At 44.1% G+C, this 12,585-nt stretch overlaps 1 long non-coding RNA gene across 1 annotated transcript; it reads right to left on the reverse strand.

Moving 5' to 3' along the window:
• Window positions 1–11,028: 11,028 nt before the first annotated feature.
• Window positions 11,029–11,469, reverse strand: LOC101031632 (uncharacterized). Its single transcript, XR_746373.2, has 2 exons — window positions 11,419–11,469; window positions 11,029–11,322 (listed from the first exon to the last, which is right to left on the reverse strand). It is a non-coding gene; the product is annotated as an uncharacterized LOC101031632 (long non-coding RNA).
• Between the last annotated feature and the right edge of the window lie 1,116 nt (window positions 11,470–12,585).

The following is a 12,585-nucleotide window of genomic DNA, read 5'->3' on the forward strand; positions in this document are numbered from 1 at the left end:
ACGGGAGGCACGCAGGCGCTGTGACGTCACGCACGCAGGCGCTGTGACGCGAGGCACGCAGGCCCTGTGACGTCACGCACGCAGGGGTTGTGACGTGAGGCACACAGGCACTGTGACGCCACGCATGCTGGCGCTGTGACGCGAGGCACGTAGGCGCTGTGACGTCACGCACGCAGGCGCTGTGACGGGAGGCACGCAGGCCCTGTGACGCCAGGCAGGCAGGCGCTGTGACGGGAGGCACGCAGGCGCTATGACGTCACGCATGCAGGCGCTGTGACGCGAGGCACGCAGGCACTGTGACGTCACGCACGCAGGCGCTGTGACGCGAGGCACGCAGGCACTGTGACGTCACGCACGCTGGCGCTGTGACGTCACGCACGCAGGCACTGACACGCAGGCGCTGTGACGTCACGCACGCAGGCGCTGTGACGGGAGGCACGCAGGCGCTGTGACGCGAGGCACGCAGGCCCTGTGACGTCACGCACCACGCAGGCGCTGTGACGCGAGGCACGCAGGCCCTGTGACGTCACGGACGCTGGCGCTGTGACGCGAGGCACACAGGCGCTGTGACGCGAGGCACGCAGGCGCTGTGATGCCACGCATGCCGGCGAGCTGGGGCGCCCCCTGCTGGCTGCCAGGCACTGCAGGTCCCTCTTGCTCGCGGTGCTGTGCCCACGCCCCCTGCTGGCGGCTAAGGCCACTGCAGGGCCCTCTTACAGTGCGGTGACACACATTCCCTGCTGGCTGCCGGGCACCAGGGCCCTGTTGCTCAGTGTAGTGGCAGCACGGCCCCTGCTGGCAACCAGTGCAATGCAGGGTCCTCCCGCTCACGGTGTGGTGCCGATACTGCCGGGCCTTCTTGCTCACGGTGTAATGGCAGCACGCCCCCTGCCGGCTGCTGGGCGCACTGTAGTGCCTTGTTGCTCAGTGTGATGGCTGGCGCCCCCTGCTGGCCTCCCTCTGCACCACCTGAAGTCGGAGTGCCGGTTACTCAGCACCCAGAGCCCTGGAAATTTAAACTGAAATGGAGCTATTGTTGGAGAGCGCTCATGTCCCAGTTCTCGTCTAACTTGGAAGAAAGGTTTTCACCAAGAGCCAGTACAAAGATGGCAGATAACGTCGCTGGAAATAAATAGAGTGGAAAGAGCTTATTGTAGAGAAAATAGGTAGGCCTCGAGAGGAGCAGGCTGATCGTGCAGGAAAACAGCCCAAGGGTCCTGTGCAGGGAATTTTAATTTGGACGTCTTCACATTCCTGCCTCTCTTTTAAGTCTCTGCCTGTTTTGTCTGATAGATTTCCTCAGCAAATTAAAAAATGATGAGGTACAAATAATACATTTAAACTTAATGTTGCAAGTTTTAATATACCTACTTTTCAATTTTCAATGCTGTTTTGCCTACTTTAAGAAAAGTAAGAAAAATGACTAAAACATGAATAAAAGTGTTTACAGGGGGTGCACATGTTTCCTCCAGCCTCAGGCTTGGGGTGACTTGAAAGACGCCCACCCACCCCCAGCTTTCATCCCCATGTCCTAATCGTGGCTCTAAGCATTTCTCTTTTCTCTATATGGAGATCTTGCCCGAGAAACAAACCCAAATCTTACCATATGTTATGATGATGAGCAGCTAAAGCCTCAAGCAAGGGATGCCTTTGTAAACAAGACTTGTAGAATATGACATACGAAAATAAAGCCCATGGTGGACTTCCTGTCTCAGCACACCGGGAGCAGACAGGAAGCTTTTGCCTCCCCTTGCTCACCTGGCCTGCAGTCATGTCTCCCCAGGTCAGTCTTGAGGACAAAATGCTGCTCCTCACTGTGGACACACTACCAGATGCTCCAAAGTCATGGCCTCTCCTCAGGTGGGTCCTCAGAACAAAGCTCTGGTTCTAATCCTAACCCTAACCCTGTGTCTAGATTTTGACCCTGACCCTAAACCCCAATCCCTTCCTCGGTCCCTCATTCTGAACCTTACTTTGACCCTGACTTTGATCTTGACCCTGACCATGACCCCACCTCTAACCATACTTCCAGCCCTGACTCTGGCCCAGACCCTAATCCTAACCCTAACCCTATTGTTATCTTTACGATCTATCTCTAATCTTACCACCTAGCACTAAACAGCTGTACCCAAGAGCACTTTTGAATTATGTAACTTCTTTTCCTTGGATTTTCTAAGGACATCCTAAAGGAGATGTCATTATGTATTTTGCAGTCCTTCTGAGTGCTATGGCTTCAGATAAGAAGCTCTAGGCCGCGGTGGGCGTGACGCAGCATCCAGCGCGCACTTTTCATGCTTCTGGCTTTTCCTTTGGCCAATTTTCTGTTCTCAGAAGTTGCTGGGTTCGTTTATTCAGCGGCAGTGGTGCCTCCCCGAATCTCAAAATGCCTGTTAAAAGATCACTGAAATTGGATAGCCTGTTAGAAGAAAATATGAAGACGTGTCAAGGTAGCCAGTGCCACAGCTAGTATCCTGTATTAGAAAAATGCATTGTTGGGAATTCTGGGAAGATGGCCACCTAAGAACAGCTCAGGACTTCAGCTCCCAGTGAAAGTGCAGAGGGTGAGTGGACGCCGCATTTCCAGACGAATTTTTATTGCCCACAGACCAGGAGATACCCAGGCAGAGGGGTCGCCAGCACTGCTGTTCCGGCCGGTGTGGCTGTTTTGGCCCCCATGGGGCTGATTTGGCCCGCGCGGCTGCTTTGACCACGCCCTGTCGCGGCAGTTCTCCGAACAAAAGCTGCTGGTCTGGGAGCCCTCTTAGCCGGTGATTGGAGCCCTGAGACGGCAGAGTTGCCCATTCATCTGAAATAGTGAGCCAGGCCAGGAGATTCCTGGCAAAAAATCTGCCAGGAGCCAGTGCTGCTGTTTGAGCCGACTCAGTGAGTCGCAGCAAGGGAGATCCTGGCACCTTTTCAATAAGCGACTGGAACGCTGGGTCGTTCAACTTGAAAAATAAAAGAAAAGACTCCGAGTCAGGGAGCCAGGTGATCAGGCTCAGTTGGTCCCACCTCCCCAACCCCCAACAACAACGAAAACAAAAACAGTAATTAAAAACTCTCTGGGTTGAGCCCTTCACAGCAAGCACAGCTGAACCCGGGATGGTCCAGCTCAGTGGGGGAGGGGTGTCCGCCATTACTGAGACTCTCCACCACTACAGAGGCAGGCCACCGTTGCCGAGGCGACTCGCTGTTGCTGAGGCAACCTGCCACAACAGAGAGAGTCCGCCATAACAGAGGTGGGGACACCATTGCCGAGACAGTTCTAACTATGCCCATATAAACAGGACTCCAGGGAAGAGCACGGGGCAGCTGGGCGGAGCCCACAGCAGCTCAACAAAGCCTCTGCAGGCAGACAGTGGCCAGGTGGGCTGCTAGCTGGGCGGGGCAGCCCTGAAAGAAAAAACAAAGGCAGCAGCACAATGGAAACTCATGAAGCCCTAACTCCCCAGGACAGAGCACCTGGGAACAAAAAGTGGTTTATGAGTTCAGCTGCAGCAGACCTAAACGTACCTGCCCAGCAGCTCTGAATGAATAATGGAGCTCACAGCTCAGGACTTAAGCCCCAATAAAAGATAGACTGTCTCCTCAAGTAGCTCTCTGACCCCCATAGATCCGAAGACTCACCTCATAAAGGAGAGAATGGACTGACAGTTGGCGAGCATCCTTCTGGGACAAAGATAGCGGAAGAGGAAACTGGTAGCAACCCTTACTGTTCTGCAGCTGCTGCAGGTGATCCCCAGGCAAGCAGGGCCTGGAGAGGACCTCAGCAGTCCTACAGCAGAGGGGCCAGACTGTTAGAAGGAAAGCTTAAAAAAAAAAAAAAAAGTAACTTCAGCATCCACGAACTAGAAGCTCACTCAGAGACCCAATCTGAAAGACAGTAACTACAAAGACAACAGGTGGATAAACCCACAAAAATGGGAAGAAACCAGAACAAAAAGGATGAAAACTCCCGAAACCAGAACACCTCTCCTCCTAAAAGGGATCACAACTCTTCACCAGCAAGGGAACCAGACCAGATGGAGAAGGAGGGTGATGAAATGACAGAATCAGACTTCAGAAGGTGGGTAGTAAGAAACTACAGTGAGCTAAAAGAACATGTTCTAACCCAATGCAAAGAAACTAGGAACCTTGAAAAAAGATTGGACGAAATACTAACGAGAATGGACAGCATAGAGAGGAATATAAGTGAATTGATGGAGCTGAAAAAACACATGAGAACTTTGTGAAGCATGCACAAGCTTCAACAGCCAAATTGGCCAAGCAGAAGAAAGAATATCAGAGGTCAAAGTTCAACTCAATGAAATAAAAAGAGAAGGCAAGAACAGACAAAAAAGCGCAAAAAGGAATGAACAAAATCTTCAAGAAATGTGGGACTATGTGAAAAGATTTAATCTACGTTTGATAGGTGTACCTGAATGTGATGAAGAGAATGAATCCAAGCTGGAAAATACTCTTCAGGATATTATCCAGGGAAACTTCCCCAACCTAGCAAGGCAGGCCAATATTCAAATACAGGAAATACAGAGAACACCACAAAGATATTCCTCAAGAAGAGCAACCACAAGGCACATAATCGTCAGATTCACCAGGGTTGAAATGAAAGAGAAAATGCTAAGGGCAGCCAGAGAGAAAGGTCAGGTTACCCACAAAGGGAAGCCCATTAGACTCACAGAAGATCTCTCAGCAGAAATGCTACAAGCCAGAAGAGATTGGGGGCCAATATTCAACATCCTAAAGAAAAGAACTTTCAACCCAGAATCTCCTATCCAGCCAACTAAGCTTCATAAGTGAAGGAAAAATAAAATCCTTTGCGAACAAGCAAGTACTCAGAGATTTCATCACCACCAAACCTGCACTACAAGAACTCATGAAAGAGGCTCTACACATATAAAGAAACAACCAGTACCAGCAACTTCAAAAACATACCAAATGTTAAAAGAGCATCAACACAATCAAGAATCTGCATCAACTAACCAACAAAACAGCCAGGTAGCATCAAAATGACGGTATCAAATTCACACATAACAATACTATCCCTAAATGTAAATGGACTAAATGCCCCAATCAAAAGACACAGACTGGCAAATTGGATAAAAAGCCAAAACCCATCAGTGTGCTGTATCCAGGAAACCCATCTTACATGTAAGGATACACAAAGGCTCAAAATAAAGGGATAGAGGAAGATCTACCAAGCAAATGGAGAGCAAAAAAAAGCAGGAGTTGCAATTCTCATCTCTGAGAAAATAGACTTTAAAGCAACAAAGATCAAAAGAGACAAAGAAGGACATTACATAATGGTAAAAGGATCACTGCAACAAGAAGAGCTAATGATCCTAAATATATACGCACCCAATACAGGAGCACCCAGATACATACGGCAAGTTCTTAGTGACTTACAAAGAGACTTAGACTCCCACACAATAATAGTGGGAGACTTTAACACCCCGTTGTCAATATTAGACAGATCAACCAGACAGAAAATCAACAAGAATATCCAGGACCTGAACTCAGACCTGGAACAAGCAAACCTAATAGACATTTACAGAACTCTCTACCCCAAATCCACAGAATATACATTCTTCTCAGCACCACATCACACCTACTCTAAAATTGACCACATAATTGGCAATAAATCACTCCTCAGCAAATGCAAAAGAACGGAAATCATAAAAAACAGTCTCTCAGACCACAGTGCAATCGAGTTAGAACTCAGAATGCAGAAACTAACTCAGAACCGCACAGCTTCATGGAAATTGAACAACTTGCTCTTGAATGTTGACTGGATAAACAATGAAATGAAGGCAGAAGCAAAGATGTTCTTTGAAACCAACGAGAATGAAGACACAACATACCAGAATCTCTGGGACACATTTAAGGCAGTCTCTAGAGGAAAATATATAGCAATAAGTGCCCACATGAGAAGAAAGGAGAGATCTAAAATTGACACCCTATCATCAAAATTGAAAGAGCTAGAGGAGCAAGATCAAAAAAACTGAAAACCTAGCAGAAGACAGGAAATAACTAAGATCAGAGCAGAACTGAAGGAAATAGAGACTCAAGAAACTCTTCAAAAAATCAATAAATTCAGGAGCTGGTTTTTCAAAAAGATCAATAAAATAGACAGACCACTAGCCAGATTAATAAAAAAGAAAAGAGAGAATAACCAAATTGATGCAATAAAAAACGATAAAGGGGATATCACCACAGATTCCACAGAAATCCGAACCATCATCAGAGATTATTACAAACAACTCTATGCACATAAACTAGTAAACCTGGAATAAATGGATAAATTCCTGGACACCCGTATCCTCCCAAGCCTAAACCCGGAAGAAGTCGAAACCCTGAATAGACCAATAACAAGGTCTGAAGTCGAGGCAGCAATAAAGAGCCTACCACCCAAAAAAAGCCCAGGTCCAGATGGGTTCACAGCCGAATTCTACCAGACATACAAAGAGGAGCTGATACCATTCCTTCTGAAACTATTCCAGACAATCCAAAAAGAGGGAATCCTTCCCAAATCATTTTACGAGACAAACATCATCCTGATACCAAAACCCGGCAGAGACTCAACAAGAAAAGAAAATTTCAGGCCAATATCCATGATTAACATAGATGCAAAAATCTTCAATAAAATACTGGCAAACTGATTGCAACAGCATATCAAAAAGCTCATCCACTATGATCAAGTAGGATTCATCCCGGGGATGCAAGGCTGGTTCAACATACGCAAGTCCATAAACGTAATTCACCACATAAACAGAACCAAAGACAAAAACCACATGATTATCTCAATTGATGCAGAGAAGGCCTTTGACAAAATTCAACAGCCCTTTATGCTAAAAACCCTCAATAAACTAGGTATTGATGGAACATATCTCAAAACAATAAAAGCTATTTATGACAAACCAACAGCCAATATCATACTGAATGGGCAAAAATTGGAAGCATTCCCTTTGAAATCTGGCACTAGACAAGGATGTCCTCTCTCACCACTCCTATTCAATATAGTACTGGAAGTTCTAGCCAGAGCAATCAGGCAAGAAAAAGAAATAAAGGGTATTCAAATAGGAAAGGAGGAAGTCAAATTGTCTCTATTTGCAGATGACATGATTGTATATTTAGAAGACCCCATCGTCTCAGCCCAAAATCTCCTGAAACTGATAAGCAACTTCAGCAAAGTCTCAGGATACAAAATCAATATGCAAAAATCACAGGCATTCCTGTACACCAGCAACAGACTTAAAGAGAGCCAAATCAAGAACGAACTGCCATTCACAATTGCTACAAAGAGAATAAAATACCTAGGAATACAACTAACAAGGAATGTAAAGGACCTCTTCAAGGAGAACTACAAGCCATTGCTCAACGAAATAAGAGAGGATACAAACAGATGGAGAAACATTCCATGTTCATGGTTAGGAAGAATCAACATCATGAAAATGGCCATACTGCCCAAAGTAATTTACAGATTCAACGCTATTCCCATCAAGCTACCAATGACCTTCTTCACAGATCTGGAAAAAAACACCTTAAACTTCATATGGAACCAAAAGAGAGCCCGCATAGCCAAGTCAATTCTAAGCAAAAAGAACAAAGCAGGAGGCATCACATTACCAGACTTCGAACTATACTACAAGGCTACAGTAATCAAATCAGCATGGTAATGGTACCAAAACAGAGATATAGAGCAATGGAACAGAACAGAGGCCTCAGAGGAAATACAACATACCCACAACCATCTGATCTTCGACAAACCTGACAAAAACAAACAATGGGGAAAGGATTCCCTGTTTAATAAATGGTGTTGGGAAAACTGGCTAGCCATGTGCAGAAAGCAGAAACAAGACCCCTTCCTGACACCTTAAACCAAAATTTACTCCAGGTGGATTAAAGACTTAAACATCAGACCTAACACCATAAACACCCTAGAAGAAAATCTAGGCAAAACCATTCAGGACATAGGCATAGATAAGGACTTCATGACCAAAATGCCAAAAGCAATGGCAACAAAAGCCAAAATAGACAAATGGGACCTAATCAAACTCCACCGCTTCTGCACGGCAAAAGAAACAGTCAGTAGAGTGAATCGGCAACCAACAGAATGGGAAAAAATTTTGGCCGGGTGCGGTGGCTCAAGCCTGTAATCCCAGCACTTTGGGAAGCTGAGGCAGGTGGATCACGAGGTCAAGAGATCGAGACCATCCTGGTCAACATGGTGAAACCGCGTCTCTACTAAAAATACAAAAAACTAGCTGGGCATGGTGGCGCGTGCCTGTAATCCCAGCTACTCAGGAGGTTGAGGCAGGAGAATTGCCTGAACCCAGGAGGCGGAGGTTGTGGTGAGCCGAGATCGTGCCATTGCACTCCAGCCTGGGTAACAAGAGCGAAACTCCGTCTCAAAAAATACATATAAATAAAAAAATAAAAAAATTTTTGCAGTCTACCCGTCAGATAAGGGGCTGATATCCAGAATTTACAAAGAACTAAAACAGATCTACAAGAAAAAAACAAACGAGCCCATTCAAAAATGGGCGAAGGATATGAACAGACACTTTACAAAAGAAGACATACAGGAGGCCAACAAACATATGAAAAAATGCTCATCATCACTGGTCATTAGAGAAATGCAAATCAAAACCACATTGAGATACCATCTCACACCAGTTAGAATGGCGATCATTAAAAAATCTGGAAACAACAGATCCTGGAGAGGATGCGGAGAAATAGGAACACTTTTACACTGTTGGTGGGAGTGTAAATTAGTTCAACCATTGTGGAAGACAGTGTGGTGATTCCTCAAGGACCTAAAAATAGAAATCCCATTTGACCCAGCAATCCCATTACTGGGTATATATCCAAAGGATTATAAATCATTCTACTATAAGGACACAGGCACATGAATGTTCATTGCAGCACTGTTTACAATAGCAAAGACCTGGAACCAACCCTGGAACCAAATGCCCAATGATGATAGACTGGATAGGGAAAATGTGGTACATATACACCATGGAATATTACCCAGCCATCAAAAACGATGAATTCACATCCTTTGTAGGGACATGGATGAACCTGGAAACCATCATTCTCAGCAAACTGACACAAGAGCAGAAAATCAAACACCGCATGTTCTCACTCATAGGCGGGTGTTGAACAATAAGAACACATGGACACAGGGAGGGGAGCACTACACACTGGGGTCCGTTGGGGGGAAATGGGGGAGGGACGGGGGGTGGGGAGGTGGGAAGAGACAGCATGGGGAGAAATGACACATACAGGTGAGGGGACGGAAGGCAGCAAATCACACTGCCATGTGTGTACCTATGCAACAATCTTGCATGTTCTTCACATGTACCCCCAAACCTAAAATGCAATATAAATAAATAAATAAATAAATAAATAAATAAATAAATAAAGCTCTAATACTTTGCAAGCCATGAAAAGTTCGGAGGGTAACAGTACTGAGTTGTTTGGGACGCATGCTGGCATTCACAATAGTCATTGGTGCTGTTCTCCAAATATTTTCAGTTTACTTTTTATGAATGCACTCTGACTGTTCCAGCCCACCTAATTAAATTTTTGCATGGCCACATGATTTTATTTTATTTTTGCCAATGGAGGTGAGAAAAAAATAATGTGACTTTTTCAGGAGGAATCTCCAGGAAGCAGAGTTCTATTGAGCATGTTTTTTCTCCTTTCTATAGCAATGGGGATCTTATTGATGGTACCTCCCTCAGCCTGGATTCCTGTGTTAGGACGGTATAGCACAGACCTACCTCTCACCTGACCCATAATGAGATGTAAATAAATGAGGAAGAAGATTTTTGAGCCACTGAAATTAGGTTGTCTGTCACAATGGTTTAACATAGCCCCCAATGACTGATGCATGGCTGAGGAATGAATCAGAACTGGATCTGGACAAGGCATGTGAGGAGCGCTCCAGGCAGAGTAAAATTCAAGTCTTGTCTCAAATATAACAGTGAGTACGACATGTTATGGGGTGGGTGTGGGATAAATAAGATGTGTCAGGTGAAAATAATGAGAAACTCAACTTCAAAAGACAGTGCTGATATGGACTGTGGAGAGATTCAAATGCCCTGCTTAGCATTTGAGAATGTAATGGTTGAGCAAACTAAGAACCCTAAATGAAGGCTTGGGATAAATATTTGGGGGTGTCTAATATCCCAATTTTTCATCCTAGAATGGGCAGATCCTTGACCCCATTCTAGGGAGGCTTCCAAAAGAAAAAAGACTTGCAATTCTCCAATAACACACACTGAGAGACTTTCCTGCACTTTTGACCTGTGGCTAACACTTGTCACCTTTCATTCTGTCCTCAGTGTTTTGGGGAAACACCTTTAACTCTGTATGACTTACAGGTTATTAAGTGGCCCTGATTATTCCCTCCAGAAGTGGAAAAGACTAATAATGATGGTCTCTGAGCTCACAGCAGCAAGCAGGCATTTGTGCTCGGCAGCCACGTGGCTCATCTGCTAGGAGCTTACTACATGCGATGTTCTACAACATTGCTTAACGCAAGGGGAGAATCTCCTGAGTCAGAGGGTTTAATTACTCACTTACTTCTTTTTCTGCCCTCTTGGGCTCCTAAAATGAAAAGAACCCTGGGGTGATAAAATAAGTCAAAGGGTTGCCAACAACATCACAGCAAAATAATGATTCCTGAAAAATCCGTGGCCTTAGATGACAGCCTTGACTGGGTAAGTCTGAATGTGCTGATAGAGGACATGGGAGTGTGAAGGTGGTTACAACGTTCATATCAAAGAACTTCCACCCAGATTGCAAGAAAAGAGGGAGGAATGGAGATGGAAGCATGAGTCCCTACAATAAAAGCAGATGTTTTGAGATCAGTTGTATTTATTCTGACAAAAATTAGAGACAGAAACCAAAGTTTAGCCTGAGGCTACAATTATTTGTGCAATAAGCCAGAGGCACATATGGCATAGACAGATTTCAACATTTCTCCCTTATATTAATACAAATACTAAAGTTCCAAAAAATTGCTTCCAAATAAAACAAGTATCCAAAATATTTAGTGAATAAACCCTGGGGTCTACAGTAGTATTTAAAGGAGATCTCACAAACAGGTTTGGTTTTTGAAGGTTAGAACTGATGGTCTAAAGAATTCATTTTGTTCTAGAGAGAGAAAGAGAAATTTCTTGGGTTCCTTCAGGAATGTGTCTGACTTTGCTTCATCTTTGTATGTTTGAACTATGCATGTTGCAGAAGAAAACATGAAGTTTTAACAGATTTAAGGTGTGAAAAATCACTGGGTTCCCTAAGAAGCCTGGGATTCTTCTGCTGGACAAATACGTTTGTAGAGAAAAAATGAGGTGGAGGAGATTGTTATTGGAGTGAAGCAGAATTAATTTTACTAATCTGCTTATTACCCACTTTGTAGTGTGGAAACAAATTATTCATGCACAACGTCCTCTTACTGTTCCTGGAATGCAGTGGAAAGAGAACAGATTAGCTTTTCTCCCTAAGAATACAACCACTGGAGATGGCCTACCTCAGATGAGATATTGCCTAGTTATTTTCAAAAGACAGTGAAAAATAATGGATATAAATGTTTGCTACAAAATAAATGCATTCCAGAAAAAGAAGCATCTGGGTCACAGATACATTAGACCCAAATATGTTCCCCTGTCACTGAGAAGAAAACAAAAATATCCAATATTCAGAATTTCAGTCCAGAAGGAAGTGGCTTTGCTCATTGTCTGTTGCTGTGTGCAAGGTGAAGGCTGGGGCAAGAAGACATGCAGTGACAAGGGTTCCTTTGTCCATCTCATCTCACTAGATATCAAGTTTTGGACATGCTGCATTTTAATTGAAAGGTTGAGACACACATATTTTTATATATATATGCATATATATATATATATATATATATGCATATATATATATAAATATGTGTGTGTGTATATATTTTTTTTAAAGAACACTTGCAGTGTTTGAAGCGACAAAGGCTACTGTGACAAAAAAGCAGGGAAAGGGATTTTTTTTTAAAGCAAACAACATCAACAACACACACACCCCCAAACAAACAAAAAAGAGAGGAAGAAGTCTGAACACCCTGGGCTGTGACTACTTCCAGGAAGGGGCTACCAGAGGCAGCTGGAAATTCTATTTGCTTTGCCACTGTGGGTTTCCAGCCTGCTTCGTTTCTAAAGCGTATTACTTTGCTTTTGGCTCATAGAGTTATCCCTTTCCTCCAACCTCAGCCTCCCAGAGTTCTGGGATTACAGGTGTGAGCCGCTGCAGTCAGCCAGATGTTATCATTCTTACTATTACTACTACTTAATAATGACATTTTAATTAAGTAAAATAATACAATTATACCTACTTTGTAGTATGACTTAAATAGGTGACATTTTAACACCTCTAATATTGGAATGCCACCTATAATTCATGATTTATTACAACTATAACGGGTAGCATTTTAAAAATTATTTTATTGATATATAAAATAATGGGGCATCACGCAATCCATGAGACTTTATGTTAAGCAGAATATGGTATACTCAGCAAGTCTAGGGCAGTTCTAGGCATATAAGCAGC

The sequence above is a fragment of the Saimiri boliviensis genome, chromosome 18, assembly GCF_048565385.1.
Source record: "Saimiri boliviensis isolate mSaiBol1 chromosome 18, mSaiBol1.pri, whole genome shotgun sequence".
Lineage (NCBI taxonomy): Eukaryota > Metazoa > Chordata > Mammalia > Primates > Cebidae > Saimiri > Saimiri boliviensis.